General features: G+C 35.9%; 1 protein-coding gene across 1 annotated transcript in view; it reads right to left on the reverse strand.

Moving 5' to 3' along the window:
- LOC131140382 (SERTA domain-containing protein 4-like) overlaps positions 1–13,270 on the reverse strand; it is a 28,111-nt gene extending 14,841 nt beyond the window's left edge. Inside the window, exon 1 of the mRNA XM_058090755.1 lies at positions 12,720–13,270. The gene's annotated coding sequence lies outside the window, so the exon portion shown is untranslated. The remainder of the gene's footprint in view (positions 1–12,719) is intronic.
- Between the last annotated feature and the right edge of the window lie 238 nt (positions 13,271–13,508).

The raw sequence follows: 13,508 nt of genomic DNA on the forward strand, positions 1-13,508 counted from the left end.
CGATTTAAAGATGAGCCCTCCCCCTTCATGCACAATGCAAAGCCAGCTGTTCCAAACATCAGCAGCTGCATCTCCTTGTCACTACCTTTTTTCCCTTTAAAGCTCCGTCACTTTGATTCCCTCTCCGGATAGCCCCAACAACGGTAAAGTCCTCCGTGACAAACCCAAAGTGAGGTGACACGATGCTCACCCCCCCACTGAGGTAGCAGATTAAAGTGTCCCTTTCAATAAGACCCCCACTCGGCATGACTGAACACATTAGTAAGAGCCAGTGAAGAAGCACTGAGGACTACTAGCGCTACGTTTGTATGCACGGCTAATCTTCCTGCTTTAAAGTGTTAGGGTAACCTAAAAGGATATTTCAGATTATTGGACGTGAAATTGCATGACATCCTCAGTAGTGCATCAATAGCGACTTACCCCCGCACCCAGTCAAGTTCTGCTCGGAACGGTGACTTGGCTTTTGGACTTTGGCTTCTCAAAACAATATGCGTTCAAAAGAGTAATACATTTGCATGAAGAAAAGGACTTCCCAATCGCTCAGCATTGTAATGGTAATGGTAATGGTTTAATTTCATTTGAACATGCATCAGATTACAATTGAATGCATCCCATAATCAGTTCCCAGTTCCACATGTCCAAAAGGAGTAGGAAGAAGCAAAGCTTATTAAATCCTACCCCTCCATCTGGTACTTTTACAATCAGTAACTGTTACATTTGTTCACTTCCTGCTTTCCTTATATAATTTAAGTTTTTTTAAATAAATGCATACATTTTTTATTATTATTTTGATATTTTATATTATTATTTTATATTATAGAATTATTGTTATAGATTTTTTATTATATTATTTTTATATTATTTTTTATTATTTTTACATTTTATTTTATTTTTGTCACGTCAAAGGAGTAAAACATTTTTTTATTATTTTAATTTTTTTTTATAAATGTCCAAAAGGAGTAGGAAGAAGCAAAGCTTATTAAATCCTACCCCTCCATCTGGTATTTTTACAATCAGTAACTGTTACATTTGTTCACTTCCTGCTTTCCTAATATAATTTAAGTTTTTTTAATTTTATTTTTTTAATTTAAGTAAAAAATATTTTTTATATATTTTTTTATTTTTTTAATGGTTTTATTTCATTTGAACATGCATCAGATTACAATTGAGTGCATCCCATAATCAGTTCACAGTTCCACATGTCCAAAAATCTGGTACTTTTACAATCAGTAACTGTTACATTTGTTCACTTCCTGCTTTCCTAATATAATTTAAGTTATTTTTTTTATTTTATTAAAAAACATTTTTTGTTTTTATTTTTTTATATTTAAAAAAATGGTAATGGTTTAATTTCATTTGAACATGCATCAGATTACAATTGAATGCATCCCATAATCAGTTCACAGTTCCACATGTCCAAAAGGAGTAGGAAGAAGCAAAGCTTATTAAATCCTACCCCTCCATCTCCATTTGTTCACTTCCTGCCTTCCTAATATAATTAATATATAATAAAAAAAATTCTTATATAATAATAAAAAAATTGCATTTTTTTAAATTACATTAATTTAATTTAATGTAATTAAATACAATTTTTTTGTCACATACCAAAGTACAAGTAGTATTTGTGACATTATGAATGAATTCTCTCCCATCGTATCCACATTGCTTACATGCCCGCATGAAGACGCTATGACCGCAGCGGTCATACACAACAACGGACAGGAAGCTAATCAGAGCTAATCACCTCTTCCAGTGAACCCAGCGCCAACCACCCTGGATGCAAAGCGTCATTACCCGAGCATCTGACAATCACCAAATCTGCTGAACTGAGTCTGATACAGTCTACAAAGCACAGACAACAACCACCCCCACCAAGGACCTCCAACTAGGGCCAATTATGTCACTACCATTGAGAGCGGCTGCCATGGTTAATTAGCATCTTTTGCCATGTGTCGTCCCCCCCCCCCCCCCCCCAAGAGCTGCTTTTTTACCCGCAGCTATTTTCTTCTCCATCACCTCCCCTCACGTCTGCTGTTGCTATGTTTGCTCGGGCACAAAGAAACAAGCGTGCCATCACTCCCTCTGCCCTCCGTAAGGACCTCCATCTTGACATCCCCCCCTCCTTTCGTTATCATTTCTTTCATCCCCTCGTCTCTTTTTTTTTTCACTACGTTTGTCTGACATCCTTTCAACAGCGGTCACAGATGACAGCTTACTGAACTACGGGGGTATAAAAAAAACAAACAAACAAAGGGAATCCAGACTTTGTTACACATTCAGCGATATGCGTTAAGGTTGTGATTTTCAACCTTTTTGGAACCACGACAACGTTTTTTTTTTTACATCGGAAAAATCTTGTGGCACACACCACTAAACCAAAAATGTTCCAAAATGTCACCACGACCTCACACGTGCATCAATAAGTCCATGGGAGGAACAAGGTAGGTGTTGCCACACGGACCAATATTACATTGCTATGCTAGTCTTTACACCACAGACACTCCACAGTAGCCACGGTTTTTACATCAACACTTTTTCTCTTTCCCAATCACCTTTTCGGGAAAAACAATAGTATCCATAGAAAGGAATATTCCAATCTCTTGTCTACATGCGTTTGTGAAAATCAACCAGAATAGTCAACAGGGCATGCCCAGTAAAACGTAAACATCAACATCACGTGATAGCGACTTCCGATACCGAGTTTTTCTTTCACTTGTTGGAATAACTCCGTATTGCCAGTTTTTTTTTATTTTTTTAGTTTGAATCAAAACTTTGCTTAGTCCAGTGCCGATTGCTGGCCTCCATTTTTAAAAGTGACGAACGTCCGGATCTGCGTGTTACGTCATATCTGAGCATGCGCTGAAAGAACGCACCCGGGATAAAATTTAAACAGGAAAAGATCAAATTCAATCTTGCTAATATTTTATAATTATTAATACAATTATTTATTATTATAATATTAGAATAAAATTATTTTTAATTTTTATATTTTATATATATTTTTATATTTATATGTTATATATTTTATATATTTATATATTATATTTATATTTACATTTATATTTATATATTATATTTTATATTATATTTTAAATAATTTAATTATTATTAATATATATAAAATAATAATAAAATTATTAATAAAAAATATTTATAATTTTATATTATATTTTAAATAATTTAATTATTATTAATATATATAAAATAATAATAAAATTATTAATAAAAAATATTTATAATTTTATATTATATTTTAAATAATTTAATTATTATTAATATATATATAAAATAATAATAAAATTATTAATAAAAATATTTATAATTATAATTAAACTCAGGACATGTTTTATATAGATATATATTTTCTTTTTTAATAAAACCGGACTTATGAATAAAGTATAGAAGGGTTTAGATTCTGTTCCACAGATGGCGCTAATGCACACGAAAGCGGCTTGCCAACCGCCAATAAACAACAGAAGAAGAAAAACACCACGAAGAAGAAGAACGCAGTCTGACAACTTTCCGTTTGAGCGGGTACAAGATACCCATTCAATCCCACCCTCGGGCATCTCTGTGTGGAGTTTGCATGTTCTCCCCATCATGGTATTCCGGTTTCCTCCCACATTCCAAAAACATGCTAGGTTAATTAGCGACTCCAAATTGTCCATAGGTATGAATGTGAGTGGACGAGTGGTTAGCGCGCAAACCTCACAGGTCCAGAGGAGACCAGGGTTCAATTCCACCCTCGGCCATCTCTGTGTGGAATTTGCATGTTCTCCCCATCATGGTATTCCGGTTTCCTCCCACATTCCAAAAAAACATGCTAGGTTAATTAGCGACTCCAAATTGTCCATAGGTATGAATGTGAGTGTGAATGGTTGTTTGTCTATATGTGCCCTGTGATTGGCTGGGCACCAGTCTAGGGTGTACCCCGCCTTACGCCTGAAGACAGCTGGGATAGGCTCCAGCACCCCCCGCGACCCTCGTGAGGAAAAGCGGTAGAAAATGAATGAATGATTAATAAATGTTAATTATAAAAAGTGATATTGGATAATTCCAAACGGCACACCTGACGGTTTCTCAAGGTACACTAGTGTGCCCGCGGGACAGTGGTTGAAAATCACTGGTTTAAGGAACACGTGAAGGGGTAGCCGCAGCGCGTTTTTTCATGTTTGTGTGCCAGAAAAAAAAAAATCGGAACGTTTGAGGAGGAAAAAGCTAAAAAAAAGGAGAGAAGAGTTTCTGAGACATCGAGCTCTCGTCTCTTTTTGTCAGCCTCTGGAAGGAATGCGAGATGATTGAGAGTGCTTGCTTGCTGGATGTGTGGGCTTGTGGTTTGGTGGTGTGTATCGGGGGGGGGGGGGGGGGGGGGTTATGAGGGTGAAAGCCTATGCAACGTGTAAGCGGAAGAGACACTGCTTCACCTGTGTTCAGTCAGAGCTCCTCCCGGGCTTCATCCCCTCTTATCTCTCCTCTCACAGCTTCTCTACCTCTGTCAGGCTCCATATTGCATTCTTTCATGACACTCTTTGATGATGAGAGTTTAATTGCGGTGCCAGGGCACGAGACAAACCGCAAGAGGGAGACTGATGGAGAACGATAGAGAATGGAGGAGAATAAGGCGAGATAGAACGAGGGCTGAGGCACGAATGAATGGATGGATGTGAGTGAGTCAGGAAGGGAAAGATAAGTGCCCCCCGGGGGAACCTTGTCATGAGTGGAGACGAGTCACGGCGGCCATGATTTTGGAGGCAGAGAGCACACACTCAGACATGCACGGCTTGTCGTGTAGCGGAACATTTTGATGGGGGAGTCAACCAAGGTCAGCTTCGCCAGCCGCACGCAAAATATGATTCTCGTTTTAAGTCTCTGTGACGTTATAAACATTCATTCATTCATTTTATAACGCTTTCTAATGCTGGAGCCTATCCCAGCTGTCTTTTGGGCAAGAGGCAGGGTACACTCTGGACTGGTGGCCAGCCAATCACAGGACACATAAATAAATAAATTTAAATAAATACATTTAAATAAAATAAATAAATTTAAAATTTAAAATTTAAAATTTAAAATTTAAAATTTAAAATTTAAAATTTAAAATTTAAAATTTAAAATTTAACATTTAACATTTAAAATTTAATTAATTTTCTACAGGTTTTGCCTCAGGAGGGTCGTGGGGGTGCTGGAGCCTATCCCAGCTGTCTTCTACACCCTGGACTGGTGGCCAGCCAATCACAGGGCACATATAGACAAACAACCATTCACACTCACATTCATACCTATGGACAATTTGGAGTCGCCAATTAACCTAGCATGTTTTTGGAATGTGGGAGGAAACCGGAGTACCCGGAGAAAACCGGGGAGAACATGCAAACTCCACACAGAGATGGCCGAGGGTGGAATTGAACTCGGGTCTCCAAGCTGTGAGGCCTGCACACTAATCACTCAGCAAAGCTTGTTAAATCCTACCCCTCCATCTGGTACTTTTACAATCAGTAACCGTTACATTTGTTCACTTCCTGCTTTCCTAATATAGTTTAAGTTTTTTGATTTTTAATTTAAAATTTAAAATTTAAAATTTAAAATTTAAAATTTAAAATTTAAAAATTTAAAATTTAAAATTTAAAATTTAAAATTTAAAATTTAAAATTTAATTAATTTTCTACAGGTTTTGCCTCAGGAGGGCCGCGGGGGTGCTGGAGCCTATCCCAGCTGTCTTCTACACCCTGGACTGGTGGCCAGCCAATCACAGGGCACATATAGACAAACAACCATTCACACTCACATTCATACCTATGGACAATTTGGAGTCGCCAATTAACCTAGCATGTTTTTGGAATGTGGGAGGAAACCGGAGTACCCGGAGAAAACCGGGGAGAACATGCAAACTCCACACAGAGATGGCCGAGGGTGGAATTGAACTCGGGTCTCCAAGCTGTGAGGCCTGCACACTAATCACTCAGCAAAGCTTGTTAAATCCTACCCCTCCATCTGGTACTTTTACAATCAGTAACCGTTACATTTGTTCACTTCCTGCTTTCCTAATATAGTTTACGTTTTTTGATTTTTTATTTCACTTTTAATTTAAAATTTAAAATTTAAAATTTAAAATTTAAAATTTAAAATTTAAAATTTAAAATTTAAAATTTAAAATTTAAAGTTTAAAATTTAAAATTTTTAAATTAAAAATTAAAAATTAAAAATTAAAAATTAAAAATTAAAAATTAAAAATTAAAAATTAAAAATTAAAAATTAAAAATTAAAAATGTTATTAATTTTCTACAGGTTTTGCCTCAGAAGGGTCGCGGGGGTGCTGGAGCCTATCCCAGCTGTCTTCTACACCCTGGACTGGTGGCCAGCCAATCACAGGGCACATATAGACAAACAACCATTCACACTCACATTCATACCTATGGACAATTTGGAGTCGCTAATTAACCTAGCATGTTTTTGGAATCTGGGAGGAACCTGGAGTACCCGGAGAAAACCCACGCATGCACGGGGAGAACATACAAACTCCACACAGAGGGTGGAATTGAACTCGGGTGTTCTAGCTGTGAGCCCTGCACGCTAATCACTCATCCCGATTGTAAACATTCATTCGTTCATTTTGTACCGCTTATCCTCACAAGGGTCGCGGGGCGTGCTGGAGCCTATCCCAGCTGTCTTTTTGGGGCGAGAGGCGGGGTACACCCTGGACTGGTGGCCAGCCAATCACAGGGCACATATAGACAAACAACCATTCACACTCACATTCATACCTATGGACAATTTGGAGTGGCTAATTAACCTAGCATGTTTTTGGAATGTGGGAGGAAACCGGAGTATCCGGAATCTGGCACCCGTATTAAGAATGGTGCCATACAGAATCCAGTTGGGTCCAGTCTCTGGGTCCAGTGTTTCCATTATGTTATGGCGTTCTTGCATATATTCCGCAAGATCTGAGCCATTCCCCTTCAAGAACGTCTTTGCAATTAGCAGCAATATTCTGAACATGAAATATAAAAATAAATAAATATAAAAACTTTTTAGCTTTTTTAACTACGATCTTAGCAGCTTGTTTTGGTCATTTATCAGTTATAGCTTCATACATGTGTTTTTCTTTCTACAAATTGGCCTACATTTGATAGAAAACATCCATAGAAAAACTGACACATAAACCAGATGTTGGGGATTTCATTTGTTCGCAAGATTTAACGGAGTTAAAAAAAAAAAATACCTCTAATAAACCGAGACAGTTTTCCTCCGCAACCTCAAATATGATAATGGTTTCAGCATGTGTGTGTAAGACGTATGAGGAGCCAGTCAGTGTATGTGTCATTAGTGTTTACTCCCCGTTCTCTTGGCCAGGTTTGGACTGATTCCGAGCCTTAGGGAAACAGATTGCAATGAAAAAGAGTTCACGTCTGTGGTTTTCACATCAGAATACATCCAAATCCGCCCAAGAGAGTCAGAGAGTCACACACACACACACATCATACAATGTGGCATCACTTATTAATTCTTTCCATAATGGAGACGACATACGTGTGATAGTAATGTCTTCATGTAAATTTCAAAAAGCAAAACATACAAAAACGGAATCCGTATACTTGCTTACTTGGATTTTATAGTACATTTCCGCAGTAGATACAATCATCAGTACACAAACTGTCAGCTGTTTCCTCTGCAAATTCTATTTAAGATTCTTACCTTCACATTACAATCATATCCTAAACCAGAATCTGTCTATAGTGTCCTAACTGTAAAAAAACACTAGCCAGTCTTATTATGACAATCATATCCTAAACCAGAATCTGTCTATAGTGTCCTAACTGTAAGAAAAACACTAGCCATTCTTATTATGACAATCATATCCTAAACCAGAATCTGTCTATAGTGTCCTAACTGTAAAAAAAACACTAGCCATTCTTATTATGAGACTCCTCTCCTAAACCAGAATCTGTCTATAGTGTCCTAACTGTAAAAAAACACTAGCCATTCTTATTATGACAATCATATCCTAAACCAGAATCTGTCTATAGTGTCCTAACTGTAAAAAAAAACACTAGCCATTCTTATTATGACAATCATATCCTAAACCAGAATCTGTCTATGGTGTCGTAACTGTAAAAAAAACACTAGCCATTCTTATTATGACAATCATATCCTAAACCAGAATCTGTCTATAGTGTCCTAACTGTAAAAAAAACACTAGCCATTCTTATTATGACAATCATATCCTAAACCAGAATCTGTCTATAGTGTCCTAACTGTTAAAAAAACACTAGCCATTCTTATTATGACAATCATATCCTAAACCAGAATCTGTCTATAGTGTCCTAACTGTAAAAAAAACACTATCCATTATTATTATGACAATCATATCCTAAACCAGAATCTGTCTATAGTGTCCTAACTGTAAAAAAATAAACACTGGCCATTCTTATTATGACAATCATATCCTAAACCAGAATCTGTCTATAGTGTCCTAACTGTAAAAAAACACTAGCCAGTCTTATTATGACAATCATATCCTAAACCAGAATCTGTCTATAGTGTCCTAACTGTAAGAAAAACACTAGCCATTCTTATTATGACAATCATATCCTAAACCAGAATCTGTCTATAGTGTCCTAACTGTAAAAAAAACACTAGCCATTCTTATTATGAGACTCCTCTCCTAAACCAGAATCTGTCTATAGTGTCCTAACTGTAAAAAAACACTAGCCATTCTTATTATGACAATCATATCCTAAACCAGAATCTGTCTATAGTGTCCTAACTGTAAAAAAACACTAGCCATTCTTATTATGACAATCATATCCTAAACCAGAATCTGTCTATAGTGTCCTAACTGTAAAAAAAAACACTATCCATTATTATTATGACAATCATGTCCTAAACCAGAATCTGTCTATAGTGTCCTAACTGTAAAAAAATAAACACTGGCCATTCTTATTATGACAATCATATCCTAAACCAGAATCTGTCTATAGTGTCCTAACTGTAAGAAAAACACTAGCCATTCTTATTATGACAATCATATCCTAAACCAGAATCTGTCTATAGTGTCCTAACTGTAAAAAAAACACTAGCCATTCTTATTATGACAATCATATCCTAAACCAGAATCTGTCTATAGTGTCCTAACTGTAAAAAAAACACTAGCCATTCTTATTATGACAACCATATCCTAAACCAGAATCTGTCTATAGTGTCCTAACTGTAAAAAAACACTAGCCATTCTTATGACAATCATATCCTAAACCAGAATCTGTCTATAGTGTCCTAACTGTAAAAAAAACACTAGCCATTCTTATTATGACAATCATATCCTAAACCAGAATCTGTCTATAGTGTCCTAACTGTAAAAAAACCCACTAGCCATTCTTATTATGACAATCATATCCTAAACCAGAATCTGTCTATAGTGTCCTAACTGTAAAAAAAAACACTAGCCATTCTTATTATGACAATCATATCCTAAACCAGAATCTGTCTATAGTACCCTAACTGTAAAAAAAACACTAGCCATTCTTATTATGACAATCATATCCTAAACCAGAATCTGTCTATAGTACCCTAACTGTAAAAAAAAACACTAGCCATTCTTATTATGACAATCATATCCTAAACCAGAATCTGTCTATAGTGTCCTAACTGTAAAAAAAACACTAGCCATTCTTATTATGACAATCATATCCTAAACCAGAATCTGTCTATAGTGTCCTAACTGTAAAAAAAAAACACTAGCCATTCTTATTATGACAATCATATCCTAAACCAGAATCTGTCTATAGTGTCCTAACTGTAAAAAAACACTAGCCATTCTTATTATGACAATCATATCCTAAACCAGAATCTGTCTATAGTGTCCTAACTGTAAGAAAAACACTAGCCATTCTTATGACAATCATATCCTAAACCAGAATCTGTCTATAGTGTCCTAACTGTAAAAAACCACTAGCCATTCTTATTATGACAATCATATCCTAAACCAGAATCTATCTATCGTGTCCTAACTGTAAAAAAACACTAGCCATTCTTATTATGACAATCATATCCTAAACCAGAATCTGTCTATAGTGTCCTAACTGTAAAAAAAACACTAGCCATTCTTATTATGACAACCATATCCTAAACCAGAATCTGTCTATAGTGTCCTAACTGTAAAAAAACACTAGCCATTCTTATTATGACAATCATATCCTAAACCAGAATCTGTCTATAGTGTCCTAACTGTAAAAAAAAAATACTAGCCATTCTTATTATGACAATCATATCCTAAACCAGAATCTGTCTATAGTGTCCTAACTGTAAAGAAAACACTATTATGACGATCATATCCTAAACCAGAATCTGCCTATAGTGTCCTAACTGTAAAAAAAACACCAGCCATTCTTATTATGACAATCATATCCTAAACCAGAATCTGTCTATCGTGTCCTAACTGTAAAAAAAACACTAGCCGTTCTTATTATGACAATCATATCCTAAACCAGAATCTGTCTATAGTGTCCTAACTGTAAAAAAACCACTAGCCATTCTTATTATGACAATTATATCCTCCTTCATCTTAAGATTTTGTATGTGCCAGATTGCAGCCTGTCAAGCAGCATCAGAACAGCTGCTGCAGTTAGCTAAGTTCAGGACCCTCGGGGTTTCACCCAGTGCTCTTGCTGAGCGCTGACACATGTTGTGACAGAGAAGCACGACAAGTCGTCTTCATGGCTGGCTTATCGTGACTGTTGGGAGAAGGGTCTGGCTATGGCCTGGAGATCACGCCACATGATGTAAAGGTTGTCGGGACATTGAATCCATCACCCCCCCCCCCCCCCCCCCCCGGACTGTTCATTGTCTCCAAAGACGTTTATAATGGTAATCCTACCCCTCCATCTGGTACTTTTACAATCAGTAACTGTTACATTTGTTCACTTCCTGCTTTCCTAATATAATTTAAGTTTTTTTTTATTTGGTTAATTTAATAAAAAAAAAAATTTGTTTTAAATTTTTTATATAAAAAAAATTATGGTTTTATTTCATTTGAACATGCATCAGATTACAATTGAGTGCATCCCATAATCAGTTCCCAGTTCCACATGTCCAAAAGGAGTAGGAAGAAGCAAAGCTTATTAAATCCTAGCCCTCCATCTCCATTTGTTCACTTCCTGCCTTCCTAATATAATTAAAATATAATAAAAAAAAATTATAATATATAATAATAAAAATAATAATAACAAATAGCTAGTTTTTTTTTTATTAATTTTTCTTTTTTTCCTTTTATTTTTTGTCACGTACCATATTTAAAATAAAAAAAATAAATAATTTTGAATTTTTTTAATTTTATTTATTTTTTTATTTTAAATTGTAATTTTTTTTTATTTTAAATTTAAAATTTGCTAAAACTGCCCGAAGTCACTTCCTGTCCACATGTCCACTAGCCATTTAGTCTTATGTGGTATATTTTCTCTGACTATCTCTAATATATTCGCTAATATGAGTGCAAAAGTGACTATAGGGGTGTTAGTTCATGTCTAGAGGTCTCTAATAAGGATGTGCAAGTGCACAATAAAAAAAAAAGGTGCGGTTTGAATCCATAAAAAATACGCAGAAGCGCATTTGATAAGGATTCCGCATGCATCGTTCCCATTTATTAGCGCTCTCGACGGCAAGGAGGAAGTGACAGTGGGGGGGGGTGAAAATCCAAATGTGAAAATTCACGGTGTTCTATTTGTAAATAATGTGTTAAAGTGAAAGTTATGCCGGAATATGTGTCGAACGTGGTATTTTTTTTTTATTTTATTAAATGATTCTTACTTCTGGTAGATTCCATGTTTAGACATAGAACTCAAATTTCTGTGTGTCTTTAACAAATCAGTCAAAATAGTCTGAAATGTCGGTACTGAGAGGCTGAGATTGAGTCCGACTTTGAGGAAATTCGATTCCCGCGGTGGGGTCTGGAACCAAATAACTGTTTCATAAAATATCCACCCCCACCCACCAATATAATACAAGAGATCCTGGTTTAATACCTACAGTTCCGTCTCCAAATTCCTATCCTTTTTTTGGATTTTCCACATTTTTCCCATGTTTTTTTTTAATTATTATTATTAAAGTTGGCATTTTCCACATTTTTCCCCATGTTTTTTTTATTATTATTATTATTAAAGTTGGCATTTTCCACATTTTTCCCATGTTTTTTTTATTATTATTATTAAAGTTGGCAATCAGTATCAAGCCAAAAATTTACCCGTTTTTTTTTGGAGTCCAGCACCATAATCATCAACAGGGGTTAGAAATTTACACCATTGTTTCATATCAATAATCTACAGATGTGAATTGGTATTAAGCAGCAATAATACATTTTTTTTGGGGGGGGGGGGTTATATCACCATTATTAAACATGTCACTTTCTGGACAGTCAAGTCCTGCTGACCAACACTACCAGTCCCAGTTTCAGACAAAAATAACAAAATAAATCAGTCAATCATTCAACACATGCATTGACCTGAATGCCATTAATCGATAATCGGATTCAAACTGTATACAAAACTAAAGCCGATTCAATTAATATTACGTTGGTGTCTACAAAGCAAAGAACGAATCTGCGTCGCAATAAAATATTTACTCATTTCAACTTACAAAAGGAAGATTTTAATGACATTGAAGTGATGACGTAACTTTACATGATGCTAAAATGTCTTACATGTACAGAATAATAGTAAATAACGTCAGCTTACTTCAGTCGAATGACCTCGTCTTTGCTTTGCTTTCTTGGTGGATGCCGACCAGAAATCCAAAGTGCAACAATTGAAAAAAAAAGGCGAAAGTCTAAAAAAAATAAAAATAAAAAATGTAGTATATGTTGACTAAAATGGTGCCAGTAGTTACTAGTTTCTACATTCGAACCGCCAAAAGCATCCCCGCACGTCGTCCACTGTGGCCGCCGGAAGGTACGACGGTGTTGTTGTTGTGTTCCTTGTCCTCCGTGAAGAAAAAAAACATGGTATTAATCTGTCATTTTATCCTTTTTTTGGCACAAAACGGAACGAGAGCGGGGGTGCCGTTGTTACAACCGAAGGGGCTAGCGGGCGTTCATCATGTGAATTTGTGGAGAAGAAGAAGAAAAAAAAAACAAAAAAAACAAAAACACCTCCGTCGCAGTTCCATCCCTTCTTCCAGTCAAGTAGTGCTGAGGTATTCAAGGACTGCTCGGAATTTCGCCACGTCACTCGCTTAACTTGAGGCACTTAAAGAAACGGCATGGACACATCCGTTTTTATACTCTTTTTTTTATATTTTGCTTCATTTATATTACGTTTGAAAGCCAAACTTAAAAAGGTATCGACATCGTTTTGTGTCGTGAGAAACTAGGGGGGGGCGGGTGAATCGATCCAAATACCGATAGTGTTGATATTACGGTAATATCAGTATCAGATTGATACCGTTGTGATTGATACTTTTCGGTTATTTTCTGTTTATTTTCACAAATCTGTGTTGTTTTTGTGTATTTCATATACATACATTGT

The sequence above is a fragment of the Doryrhamphus excisus genome, chromosome 13, assembly GCF_030265055.1.
Source record: "Doryrhamphus excisus isolate RoL2022-K1 chromosome 13, RoL_Dexc_1.0, whole genome shotgun sequence".
In the NCBI taxonomy this organism is placed as follows: Eukaryota; Metazoa; Chordata; class Actinopteri; order Syngnathiformes; family Syngnathidae; genus Doryrhamphus; species Doryrhamphus excisus.